At 45.5% G+C, this 14511-nt stretch overlaps 1 protein-coding gene across 6 annotated transcripts in view; it reads left to right on the plus strand.

Moving 5' to 3' along the window:
- Nucleotides 1–377: 377 nt before the first annotated feature.
- USP54 (ubiquitin specific peptidase 54) overlaps nt 378–14511 on the plus strand; it is a 65032-nt gene continuing 50898 nt past the window's right edge. For all 6 annotated transcript variants that reach the window (XM_075257439.1, XM_075257440.1, XM_075257437.1 and 3 more), the window contains exon 1: nt 378–713. The gene's annotated coding sequence lies outside the window, so the exon portion shown is untranslated. The remainder of the gene's footprint in view (nt 714–14511) is intronic.

Here is a 14511-nt window from a genome sequence, read left to right on the forward strand (position 1 = left end):
AAGGGCATGACCTGAGCGGGTACTGGTAGAGAACAATGGGGCTCCAGTCACAGGTGAGCATGTTTTTTTTTTTTTAAATGCTATATCTCCCCCAACCTCTACAAGGGTTTGTCCAATTCGAGGACAATCCTATTAACCACCTTAGATTGTCCACCCACCAACCCACTGAATATCCGGCATGTGTGGATGTCCCCTTAGCCTGGGATCACACTTTCAGTTTTTGGAGCCACAGAGTGGCCAATAGTGGGACAGTAGAAGTAGGAGGACACTTTTCCTCTTTTCTGGCTTTGGCATGTGATTGTGGAGGCAGGAGGATAAGAAGACCCTCCAGGTCCGCACATAGTCCATCCTCCCGAGCAGCACTAGCGCCCCCTCCCTCTCCCGCAGCACTGGCTGGCTGGTGTAGGCTGTGCCCCGCACCTCCACTCACACTCTCCCAGCGAGCTGCGGCATCAGACGACGCTCGCACGGCGCTGCAGCCCCTTTAAGAAGCACAATGACCTGCGTGTAGGGGGAGGGGCCGCATCCTGACAATCAGGTGCACGTCTGAAGGAGGGATGATGTCATCTCTGTAACGAGACCTGCCCGGGAGGGAAGGAAGGGACGGAGCCGAGCGAGGCACAGCAGCAGCAGCACCAGCAGCAGCACATCTCCCGTATGACAGCCCTCCAGATGGGAGGATGAGGAGCCGCTCCGGACGGACAGCGCTGACGGTGAGTGGCAATTCCCGCCTGCGCCCGTCCCTCCTGAAGGTGACACGCATCGCGCAGCTCCGTGTCTGTATACATACAACTTCTCATATAAGAAGCAGAGGCCCGCACAGCTGCAGTGCTCAGGAGCCCGGGACTGGCCCTGGCACCCGGGCCTAGCGCGCACTGACCTGGCTGCAGCCGTGCACGGAGATGCCCAATGAGTCCCCATGCTGCTGCTGGTCACTTGTGACATATATATAGCCATGTTACTAGGCGGTGCTGGGAGAGGAGGCATAGCCTGCAAGTGCTGGATGTGCAGGCCCTGGAGGCCCTGCCAGCACCGTGCACACCTGTGGCGTACCAGCCTGCTGCTACTTGTAGTACCCCCCCCCCCCCCCCCAACGTGTTATTTGTATAGCCCCTTCTGTTTCTGGGAAAGCTGAGTGATGCCCCTGCAGTGCCAACCTACGACCCTGAATGGCAAAACTGCCTCTGTGCAGTATCTGGGATGCATACCTGCATAAAGTGGCAGGTTTGCCATTCAGGAGTGTCAGAAAGCTGCATTATCAACAGTGTGTTCTTCATCTGGCAGCCTGCGCTCATAAAAAGTTGACTGATATGGCAATTATTATACAATGGGCCACCCAGCTTTCTAAGAGTCCTGAATTGCAAAACTGCTGTGTTGTGTAACAGTATGAGATCTGTTACCGAATTTGGAATATTTGCCAATGGTGACCTTAGAAAAGTTGGGTGATGGGCAGTATTATAGACTGTTACCCAGCTTGGCAAAAGTGCCCGAGCAACAGAATGCAAAACTTGACTTTTTCGCTCATCAGATCTCAGAAAAAAAACCAACCTATGATACCGTGCCAACATAGACCCTCACCCAGCTTCCCAAGAGTCCTGAATGGCAAATTTGCCTGGTTTGGTAACTGTATCAGTCTGCTGCATAACTTGACATATTTGCTGGTCAGGACTCTGTTATGGTCAGTATGATCATCATTATAACACTGCATAATCTGTCACCCAGCTTTCCAAGAATCATGAATGGGAAAACTGCCTAGTTATGCAATAGTAAAGGATTTAGGATCTATATTTGCATAACTTGGAAGTGGTGCTGGTCAGAGCATTGGGACAGCTGAGTGATGGCCGTTATAGGTCCAGCAAAAGTTGACAACCAGCTTTCTAAGAACCCTGAATGGCGACACAGATTTTAAAAGTTAGGGTAAAGATTGCAGTGAAATCTTGAAATGAGTACGTACTGGGGCTCCTTCTTCTTGTGGGGGGTTATCTTTTGTCCAGTCAGATTTCGGTGCCCCTTGCAGTCTCACCCCAGCTATAAAAATGTAGATTGCTGCCGTATGGGACGTTCAGGTCAGTCCGTATGGGACGTTCAGGTCAGTCCGTATGGGACGTTCAGGTCAGTCCGTATGGGACGTTCAGGTCAGTCCGTATGGGACGTTCAGGTCAGTCCGTATGGGACGTTCAGGTCAGTCCGTATGGGACGTTCAGGTCAGTCCGTATGGGACGCTCAGGTCAGTCCGTATGGGACGCTCAGGTCAGGCCGTATGGGACGCTCAGGTCAGGCCGTATGGGACGCTCAGGTCAGGCCGTATGGGACGCTCAGGTATGGCTCCTCCATCAATGTGTCGGCTGGCGCACCCACCCAAAATCTAAAGATCTCTGCTTAAAAGCGAGGATAGTGAGCGCTATATGGGTCAGTGACTGTCTCTAAAGCGCTGCGGAATATGATGGCGCTATACAAGTAAGCAAAATAAATAAAAGTTCTTTATAGGTTGTGAAAAATGAATGCTTCTGTCCCTGGGAAAGCTGGATGGCCTCTAACTTGGTTGCGTTTATAACTCCTTCAAGGGTTGTCACCCAGCTTTCCTTAAAACTCTGACTAGTCAATGTGTTCTGTTAGATAGTTGTCATGTTGATAGTCCCTGCTGGTCTCTACTTACTTGCTAGAGCGATGACTTAAGCAGACCCCTGATGCCGCGGTGCACTTGCGGACGATGTACAGCGTAGGATTCTCGAGGACCATCAGAATGGAGTATAGGTTTTCCATTATCCTAGACTCTGTTTTTGGCTAAATGTTTGTAAATTTTGAACATCCCCTTTAAATCCATCACATGACCCTTATGTTAATCTTTCCTTTTGAGTGACGTCTGCTTTGATCCATAATAGTCTTCTGATTCTTTCTCCTCCACAAATGCACAACGTTCTTGTATTCCTAATAATAATCCACAAAACATTTGGCAGTTTTGGCAGCGGCGATACTTGGGTTTAGTCTCGCTTTTGACGTTTATGTCAGTGTATATCTATGTGTGTCAATGCTTATGTTGTAGCAGATGTCTCCGGATCCTGCAGATGATCGCTCCTTGTGGTGGACGCTGGTGGGGAATTTCTCTGTCGTGTCCTCACGTTTGTGTAATAATGATAGATAGATAGATAGATGGATAGATAGATATTCTTCGAAGCAGATGAACAATTTGGATTCCAAAACTGGATTCCAACCATGAAAAGTTACCATATGTTCTAATAAGGTAAATTTATCTTCCAGACTAAACACACATGAAAAAGATCCAGAAGACACAGATGAGTTCTGTTCTATCAGGAAGCCATTGTAGACTCTTGTATAGCAAAGGAATAAGATGCGTTGTCTTCACCCAGATTCTTATAGAAAAACCAGAACGAAAGGCGACGTCACCCCATAGACAGGACCAGTGCTCAGCCGACGGCTATTACTCTTATCTTTGCCCTAGACACATGCACACTTGGCGCAAAAGAGAGCGGGAGATAAGTCAGAGGGATATCTTCCTTGTCAACGAAGGAAATTGATCATGCCCAATTCTTCTTTTTCTCAGCATCAGCTGTTGAGAGTAAGGTCAGGACATTCCCTATGCACAGGGACTGTACTGATTTTGAGAACGGGGGTTCTATTCCTCTTTGGATGAATGGACTGACAAACTTGTTCCATTTAACTTTTTGGAACTGCTGGAGCTAGCCAGAGCGTCACTTCATTCACCCTCAGATCAATGGGATCCCCTGAAGTCAGACTAAAGGGCACATCATTGAAATGGTTGTCCTTCAGTGAGGGTACGTCCACGTTTCAGCTGAATCCCAGTCCAGAGGCCTCACTATTTTGCACGTAATCCTCAGGGATTGCCCTCAAATATTTCTAATAATACATTTTATTTTTATAGTGCCAACCTATTCTGTAGCACTGTACAATTTGTAGGGTTCAAGACACAATGAGGCATGACAGAGTAGTAAGCCAGTTCACACAATGAGACCCAGGGCCCTCTTGCAAGAGCTTACAATCTATGGGTGCATGCACACGATGTAACACGGCGCTGATTCTTGCACGAAAACTCGTGTAAGGATCAGCGCTGCAAAACAGAATCTCAATTACTTCAATGGGATCCGTTTAGTGCGCATAACACATTGAAATCAGTGGAAGGCTTTTTACCCCATCAATTTAAATGTGTATCGCGCGCTAAACATAACCCATTGAAGTCAATGTCGCGATCCTGATCCTGACGCGAGTTATCCTGCAAGAATCAGTGCCGCGTTGCATCATGTGCATGCACCTTGGAAGGTGGACGTATAGATGACCTCTTATTGAGGTCACAAATGACACTTCTTAATTTCATTTTCACGCTCTAGTAGTAGGAATATCTTTATCATCACTTATTACTTTGGGAACATACCGGTGCAAGATCATGGGTGCAGGGTGGATTACACGAGGTTGGTTGTGGGGTCCTCCGAAATGGGTGGCGGAAAATGCAGCCGACAAGTAAGGTTCTGTTCACATCTATGTTGAAGGTCATTGCCTAAAGCAGGTATATTTGGTGTAGTTTTTGACAAAAAAAAAAAAAAACAATGAAGAAAGTAGTTTACTCGCCTGGAGTATATTTAGAGCAATCTTTCTCAAGATGCCAGCTCACTAGATGGAAACTGTACATTACATGGCAGAACCAGTGGAAAAAAAACCAAAACCACCTGGTTGGCATCCATTGATAAACAAGGTTTTGGCCGTACACCCTGTGGATCGGGGTGCGTAGGTGTCTATCCAGATGGAAATGCGATGTTCCTATTGGATCAGATACAAGTAAGAGCTATAGGTTTGATTCCTAACCACGTTCTCCTAAGCATCAGCCTACAGAATATTTTATCTGGCATGGGTGAACGGAAAATATGTTTTGCTGTAGTTAGGTAATGTAGTCTGTGTCAGGATGTAAAAATAGAACATGATTAGCGCGACACCTTAAAGGGACACACCGCTGCGAAATGAGTAAGGAAAGAGGATAAATACAATGTACGTGTTTGTCAGCCTTCAAGACTGTCCATAAGATCTGGCAACAATGCATTTGGGGGTCCTTGTGCTTGGCGGTCTTTTAAAGTATGGCTGAAATGTTAGTAGAGGGCGGTTTGATTTGGTTTACATTGTAGCCAGGATAGTAGGTGATATCTGCTGTCATCTACTGTGTATAGTGCTATCGGTGAAGCTACAGGCATCCAGGGACTCCGGCGTCCTATGTCACCGGTGCAGGGAAACTCCTAACTAGCTTCGGACTTGGAAATCCTGCTGATGGATGGTCAAGATTTTCCAGTCTGGATTACTCCATGTTCATGGGGCTTCAGAGATGAGGATCCTTTGCACTATATAATTTAGATATGAGCTAAGTCAGTGCCAATTTAGACTAAGCAGTCTTAATATTCGGCAGAATTATTTCCAGTCCAGATTTTGCTATGAGTTGGCTTCCTTTGAGACGGACATTTTAAGACAGCAATATACATCCACGTCCCTTGTCTAAAACACATAGTTGCACAGTTTGTAGACCAATTTATTTTTTTTTCATCCATAGTAAGCCAGTAATATGTCCAATTATGACATCTGCTGTGTATTGGAGAGCCTTGGCGAGATACATTGGTTGCCTTCTGGAGGTAATGTAGACTATATTTAAAGGTAACCTGTGATATGGGTGGAACTGGATGTCTGTTCTGCAGGTAACATGGTAAAGGGTGAGCAGATGGAGAGAGATCTAGTTTTATAGGAAAAAAATATTGATTCCCCTGCTCGTTCTATAGGAATCCAGTGAGTGGTCCTTGCACATGCTCCTGGCACCGCAAGTGGAACTGCTTTCTAGTGGTATGTGTTGGGAAAAGCTGTGTGCAGTTTTAGGGTAGCATATGATCATGTCAGTGGTACCGTATAATCTACGTTTCCTTTGCTGTGACTGCTGTAAAGGGAAGGCCTATCTGGTCATTCATCTCCCCTACAAAGGGCTCATTGACACGAAAGGGTTCATTGGCCGTGTGCTAGCCATTATATTAACAGCCAGCACACATTCCCATAGACTTTAAAGGATCTATTCACATGACCATTGTTTTAACAACCTGTTTGAAGGATCTATCTATCTATCTATCTATCTATCTATCTATCTATCTATCTATCTATCTATCTATATCTATATATCTAGAGATGCACGAACAGTATTAGAAAAATAGTGCTCCCATAGGAATGCGGGTAAGCGGGGGAACGCCAAGGGGTTAAGCGGCATCGGCCACTAACATGCATTCCTATGGGAGCGAAGTATTCAAATCTACTATTCACTCAACACTATATATAACAAGCTGTTTCTTGGGACGAGTATACGGATCCCTGAGTAGACTGGTGTGTATGAGATATCTGTCAAATTGGATTTCCCTTGGGTGTGCACTTGGCCAAAGTCCGTTTTTTTTTTTTTTTTTAATGTAGATTGTGAGCCCCACATAGAGCTCAAAATGTACATTTTTTTTTTCCTATCAGTATGTCTTTTTTTTTTTTTTTTTTTTCGAAATATGGGATGGAAATCCATGCAAACACGGGGAGAACATGCAAACTCCTTGCAGATGGCTTTTTGCCTTTGGCGGGATTTGAACACCAGGACCCAGCGCTGCAAGGCTGCAGTGCTAACCACTGAGCCACCGTGTGGCCCCCATCCAAAGTCTGTTTTTTACTGGACATGCTGAGTGGACCACCTGATCTTTGGAGCACCTGCATTTTGAAAGGGGTTTTCTTTATGGGAGCCCTGATTTACTCATAGCAGGACTCAAACGGGCTGATCGATCAAGACCAGTGTTTAGCACCACTGCCTTGATAATCCCTGCCCTGCCGGAGTTTGCACCTAATTTATGACCTGGTGACCTCCTCATTGTAAATAAGGCACATGCTCCGTGGTCTGTGCGGCTAAACATAGATCAAGCAGGGTGCTGGCCCTACCTCCACCCATGGAAAGTGTGATGTGGGGTGCAAAACTTCAATTCTGAATGGTTTCTCATGTAAAAATCTGCAGCAGAAAGCCAAGGCCAATCCACCTGATCGTCAATGGATGATTCACTGTTGTTTTCATAGTAAGTATTGACATGTTACAATGCAGATTTCAGATGGGTGCATGGAAATATCCTGTAGTAATGAATGCAGAATTTGTGCCGCCTTCCACAATCTGCTTACCATCCGTCATTTTTTTTTGTTAAGAATAAGAACACAATAAAAAACAAGGAACAACCAACCCTTTCCAAATCTAGAAATATGTCAAAACGTCACCCCCTTCTCTCCTATTCCAATTTCCTTTCATGTGTTTGGAAAATGGATCTCTAGAATGTCTCTATAGTGTGAATGCAGCCCCATAAAGACAAGACGTGTTACTAGTAGACCTCCATTACTAGTCCGAATCTATCTATCTATCTATCTATCTATCTATCTATCTATCTATCTCCATGCACAGTTCATATAAAGATCCCTTTTTTATTAGCGTTTCTGCTGGAAAGATGATAAAATTCATTCGGTGCAATCCGTGGTGTGAAATCCTGCAGGCCTGGCTGGTAGAGCATGTTGTGCAGAGGCCTGTGCGACGTCGTCACGTGATCCTAGGCCCTCTCCAATATTCCCGTTTGGTGACCCACTTACTGCAAAGGAAAAGGCGGCCCTGAGTCTCTTTAACTTCAGCTGCCTGCATGGGTGAAACAGCCTAGCGGTGCTAATACGTTGCTGTATAAAGCTGCCATGATCAGAACGGCGATGGTTAATAGAAGAGGAGGGGGGGGGAGGATGCTTCCTATTGGCTGACTATTTTAGGTAATAACGGCTATTGCTTGGTGTGATGCTGATAATACTTTGAATAGAGATTCCCGTGGAGGATGCTGCACTGTATTCTAGATCAGAACAGGGGAAATCAATTGTGACAGATGGATATTCTGATGTGAATGTGTAGATTTACAATACGTACGCTGTCCTATGTAGATCTACTCCCATGCATAGTGTTTGCTTGCAAATTTACAGATGCATGGCATTTGCAAATTTTTTATATTTTTTTTCCCCCTGCTAAATTGCTTGCTAAGCGATTGGCGTGTGCAGAAAATAAAAGGAACAGGTGTAAGCGTGTCCAGTCTCATTGCGCCGGTTTGTTTGTCTGTCAGCTCGTGGGATATCAGCGTTATCATTAGCATAGCTGTCAGTTGCTTCAGCCTCGGGGACTGCAGTCCTGGGCCAGAGCGCCGCTTTCTGAAGCCATCTTTATTTAGCCTGCTTTTTTTTTTTTTCCCCTAGCAGAATAATCTTTATGGCAAATCAGGAAGCCGCACCGACCAATGGGAAACCAGAAATTTGGGAACGATCGCAAGTTGTCATGAAAACAAAGAATTTGCTACAGCCTTGATATGCTAATATACCGCCTTTGATTTGTTCTGCCAACTCGTAGGCAGCCAGTCCTAGAAAACTTTGTATATATAGATATTTATGATGAGGGGTTTTATAGCCAGAGTATCTAATGCATATTTTTTTTTTTTCTCCATTTGTGACCTGTGAATGCTCCTGACGGAAAAAGACTTGTCAGGATTATGACACAATGTTATATAAATAATGGACGTTTTCTGGTTCGCTCGTGTAATTATGGAGCTGACTATTGATTGGCAACGTCCGTTTCAGTTGAAGCGATCAATAAAGGCAATATGATGAGCAGAGCCTGGGAGTCATCTCGTAAACTGGCACAGAATTCGGCACGCCGAGGCTTACTGTTTGTTTCCCTGCCTTGTCCGATGGATGTGTACAGGTAGGACTTAAAGGGTTTCTATCATTAAAACACATTTCACATGTCTTGTTGACACGTAGGAATGGCGTTAAGAAAGGCTATTCTTCTCCTACCTTTCATTGTCTTCTCCGCGCCGCCGTTCCGTAGAAATCCAACTTTTCGTCTTTTGTAAATGAGTTCTCTCGCAGCACTGGGGGCGGGCCCCAGCGCTCAAACAGCATTGGGGGCATCCCCAATGCTGCGAGAGAACTCTCCAGCGCCGCCGCCATCTTTTTCAGGAACGTCCTCTTCACACGTCATCTTCCGGCACAGGCGGTCAAACTTGTAGGCCTTGGGCAGAGCTGATTGCGCTTGCCCACAGGCCACAAGAAAATGGCAGCTTTTTACTGTGTAAAGAACAAAGTAGTCAGCGGCACTACTGCAACAGCGCTCGTATTCACAATCTTGTGTCAGTATTGGCAAATCTTCCAGCTGTAACAGCCAAAAAACCATGGAATAAATAAAATCCCAGGGTGGTGCTCACTGTGAAAAAACCTAGACAGGCAGTGTCTAGCAGCAATGTTTTATGTATCCCGTGGCGGGTGAGTGCCCTGTTTTCTACATTTCACATATTTTTACTGTGTAAGTCTTCTACAGCCGTGTGCGTCCTCCTGCGTCATCTTCCGCGTAGTAAGCCACTACAGAGGTACGGAGCATGCTCTGTACTCCGTAGAACTACAGAAGTATACTGTGCATGCGCAGTATGCTCATGTAGCGGCAACAGAAAAATGGCCAACTACATATGTGCACTTGGCTCTTCCCGATGGCAGAGCCAACTGCATATGTCTTGTTGTCCCTTTATCTGTTGCTGCTATACGAGTGAACGCTGTTTCGCTGGAAGAAGATGTAGGAGGACACGTGCGGCTGTCGAAGAAGAAGGGCGTCGCTGGAGAGCCTTTAGGCAGCACAGGGGACACCCTCTGTGCTGTCTGGAGACTCATTTGCATATGGAGAAATCTGAGTATCACTGTAACGGCGGCGCAGAGAAAACATCTAAAGGTAGGGGAAGAATAGCCTTTCTTAAGAGGTAGTACTGGAAAAAGTGATTCTAATGATAGAATCCCTTTATGTGTTTCCTACAACCATAATAAAAGAAAAATCCAACTCCTCCTCCAATGCCTTCCCATCATATGTGTTGGAGTGTTTGTACTGCCTTCTGTAATTGAAGTTGTTAGGCTGTATTCACACAGAGTAACGCCAGGCGTTTTTTGTGTGTTTTTTGCACATAGCGCCGCGTTTACGCCGTGTAGCGCCGCGTTAACGCCGGGCAACGCCACCGCTAAATAGCGCGGCGTTAACGCGGCGCTACGCGGCGTAAACGTGGCGCTATGTGCAAAAAACACACAAAAAACGCCTGGCGTTACTCTGTGTGAATACATCCTTAAGGGAATTCCAAGTGTTTGGGGAGGTGCCAGTGACCTTACTTTGGGGGGAATGCTTTAGATTCTTGTCTGTATTAAAGGTCGGTCATTTCCTCTTTTCTATTGTTCCACATGCAAATGTGATTTGACAACTGTCAATAACTGGAGACGTTGTTACAGGATGTCTTAGCAGGGGAACAGTTGCACCCGTTTGTTAATTTATCATACTTTTCCATAAGGCATAACATAGGAACAAATCAATGTAGATCTATATGAAAAAAATTCTCCAAATTGGATTTGGTCTGGAGGAAAGCTGACTCGATTGAATCTGTTGCAGACAAAGCCCGGCAGACCCCATTGACTATAATGGGGTCCATTGGGTTTCCAAAACGGTGTCGGACATTGCTGCGGAGTCTCCAGCACAGATGTGAAATAAACCTTAGACTATATTCCCACATCTGTGGTTCTTTCACAATGGTGGGCCGTTCACATAGGTGTTTGAGTCGTGTGAATAAGGCCTTACATACTAAAAGTCTTGTCTGTCCCCTACCTTGTACTTCATGAGCCTGTAGTGTTGACATATAGTACATATATAGTATAGTACATGGTGATAGACCACATATAGGCTTGTAGAAAGATAACTGGGAATGCTGGATATGTTCACTATGTTACATATTTTATCAGAGAAAGCACCATAAACATACTTGGAATATTTGCATCGGAAGATTTCCACATAATGTGATCTATTATTTGTTAGTAATATTTGGCATACTTTTAATATCTTATTTTATATTTGGGGAATTTCTGATGTACCGTATTTCTTATGTTTGGAATATTATGTGCCAGTAATACAGGTCACCAGATTTATATAAAGTCATATATAGTGTGACAATGGCGTCTGCAGCCTCACTGCCAATATGATAAAAATAGCTTTTAATTAACCGAAGTGTCTGGAGTGTGATTGGACAATAACCCAATAATCCTGGGACTCTGCATGACTCCATCAATGCTGACTTACACATAGGTATACATGCACACGTACGTACATGAGCCACTTTATTATGTGCAATGTAGCCGCTGACAGTTCTTCACTTTAGACCTCTGTGGCATATAGGTTGTGGTCCTACGCAGATGTTTGTTACACTCATGGATTGAAGTGTATTTGTCACCTCTCCTTCCTTGTCCGTTTTAGTAAATCGTTGTATTCTTGATTAAATAACATATCTGCTGTGCTGAAAATGTGTGAATAAATTGACAAATGGGTGTTGCAATTACAATTTTGTGTAAGTGTTTCCCTTCGCAGTCTAAGCTCCCTTGCAGATGACTGTGTTAGGTCAGTGTGCTATCCGTTTTTTTTCCCCCCGGATAACACACTGATGCATTCACTTCTATGGGCCTGTACACGAACGTGAATTACACTGTTACATGTTCAGGCCGACAGTCTGGGCTGCAAAATATGAACCGATCCGATTTTTTTTTTTTTTTTTTTTTTTTTTTTTTTTTGTGGCCTTTCTTCCATGGCTCCTACCGTATATACTCGAGTATTAGCAGAGATTTTCAGCGCAGTTTTTGTGCTGAAAAAGTGAGCCTCGGCTTATACTCTCGTCAATACGCGAAAATGTCACATGACTGGTCCGCAGTGAAAGACATCTGTGGGAGGGCGCTGGAGCAGCGCTGCTGCCGGTAGGTGAGAGGTGAGGCAGCGCTGCCTCCAGGACCACCTCAAGATGTTTCCAGAGCATCTTCTCTGCCTTGGAAACCTCTTAAGGCGGCCCTGGAGACAGTGCTGCCTCACCGACCACTTATCGGCAGCAGCGTTGTTCCAGCGGCCTCCCACAGATGTCTTTTACTGCGGACCAGTGAAATTACCACTCGAGTCAATACGAAATTACCACTCCAGTCTTGGCCCCCTCCCCTGGCTACAACACACGCCAGGTGACGTGGCCACATTAGCTCAGGCCTGCACCTGGCGTTTGTCGATGACGTCTTACTGCGTCTCAGCACAGGCAGCGTCATCACGCCCCCTACGCTGAGACGCAGGAGAAGACGAGCAGTGGCGGGAGCAGCAGCGCGATGTCGGTAAGTATGAGAACTTAATGTTTGTTTTATAATAGGTCGCTACCTGCTGAAGTATTCCGTCTTTTCAGACACCCGAGTATAATAATCGGAGCCCCAGGGGAGGTGAGAGAAAATACTAAACAATTTTACTCACCTCTCCGGGATCTGATGTTAATGCTAGCCGACTTCAGGCCTATATGGTAACATCCAAGGCGTCACTTGGTCTGGGATATTACCATATAGGCCCAAAGCCTGTGGTAGTAGTAATAGCCTGTTATTGCTAGCACAGGCTTTGGGCCTGTATGGCAACAGGCTGCTACCATATGGCATTGGGCCTTTATGATAATGCCCAAGCACAGGCTTTGGGCCAGACATCTTGGGGCATTATCAACAAGCCCAAAGCCTTATGGTAGCAGTGGCAGCCTGTTGGCATACAGGCCCAAAGCCTGTGCTAGCAGTGACAGGCTATTACTACTATCACAGGCTTTGGGCCTATATGGTAATGTCCCAGACCACGTGACATCTGGGATATTACCATATAGGCCTGAAGCCGGCTAGGATTAACATGAGCACAAACAGAATATCATGCATCACCCCCCCACCCCCCGGCTTATACTCGAGTCAACAAGTTTTCCCCCTTTTTTTTTTTTTCTGTGGTAAAATTAGGGGGGTCGGCTTATATTCGGGTCGAATTATACTCTAGTATATACAATATTCGTTAAATGAAAGTGGCTAGTGCATGGGCAGCACGAGGTGACCATCTGTGTCGCCCACATGCTGACCGTGCCATTCCTTAACAGCAGCTTGTTGGAACATGGTCGTGTGCAACTGGCTTAACACTGATGGCTTTCACTGGACAATTTCTGACACTGTAAAGACATACCCCAACTGATTAAAACCAAGTTGTCAATCCATAAATTTTAGGAGGAATAGCAGGAACTGTGTAAAATATGAAGAAAGGGTATTCCAGGACTGCCAAGAGTTAACACTGTTCTTCCACCTTTAGGATCCTGACCTACTCTGATTTCCCCTGACCCACCCATTTTGGTACCTGTGCACATTTCCTTCTTGGAACAGACCCTTCCAGGCTATGTTTATCTGCATTGGAATCTGGAGACTCCGTTGCAGTGTGCATTGAAAATTGCTAAATGAAAAAGTGCTGCAAGTCTGTTTGTAGAAGAACAAGCACCCTATTTGTCAGCCATTGTAGCTGTCTGCCTTTCTTCCTCAGGACCAGAATAGATAGAGCGACATTAGTGTGAACCTAGCGTGAGCTTAATCGAAGCTCCATACTGCTCAAATGCTTGATAGAACAGGAAAAAATATGGTAGGTGCTGCCTGTCCGAGCGCCTCCACTGCCTGCCTGTCCGAGTGCCTCCACTATCTACATGGTGGTACTCCTGACCTGGAAGCCATGAAACTGTGCTCTGTGGGTTTTATCATTCGGGGCTCTCATATAAACTTATTTTATCACAAAGTAAATGGACACATTCAAGGCAGATACCATGCAGAAGAAACGAGTACATAATAGGAACGCAGGCATTACATAAACAGAGGGAGCCGCCGCGATGACTAATCCTAAATGCCAGGAAAAGCCCTCCTGATTTAGTGAGGTGGGATGGGGGAGCAAGAACAGGTTGGGAGTGGGTGATGGAGCAGAGATTAGTAGGAAGCTGGAACAAATGGATTTAGTCTTCCTGTGCAGCTCTGCCGAGTGCCTATGTAGTGCCTGGTGTTGTATAGCTGCAGTATTTTATCACTTGTATAACATGTATGTTTGTAGCCAAGGCCTCCATGCTGCGGCACTCTTCTAAACCATTGTTATTATACACTACCCTCTTAAATATTTTGCGATGCTGCCTTAAAGCTCAGGCCTCATGTGTTTGATAAGCTGCAGGAACCCCTGTACTGAAAAATGCTGCGACTCCTGGGTGGATTGCTCCGGCTTTCAATCTTTTGATGGCAAAGGTTGAAAATTGTGGGTGAATGTGCGGCAACAATTGACGTGCTTTGTGGTGAAAATCCGTAGCGCAAAACATTGGTTTGTGGGATTAGTTTGCATCCCATCCACTACACACGGCCTCAGGCTACGTTTACACTAGTGCTGGGCCCTTCGTTGTTCGAATCTGCCGGGGGACCCGAACGACAGAGAGCCCGTTTGCTAAAAAACCTCCCAAAAATCTGGTGTTGCTGCAATGTGGGGCCTTACCCTTAAAGTAAGTTTCAGAAACCACAACAAAGGGGTTTTCTAGTCAAATTGGAAAATCCAGGGAACATCTGGGC

The sequence above is a fragment of the Leptodactylus fuscus genome, chromosome 10, assembly GCF_031893055.1.
Source record: "Leptodactylus fuscus isolate aLepFus1 chromosome 10, aLepFus1.hap2, whole genome shotgun sequence".
Taxonomy (NCBI): domain Eukaryota; kingdom Metazoa; phylum Chordata; class Amphibia; order Anura; family Leptodactylidae; genus Leptodactylus; species Leptodactylus fuscus.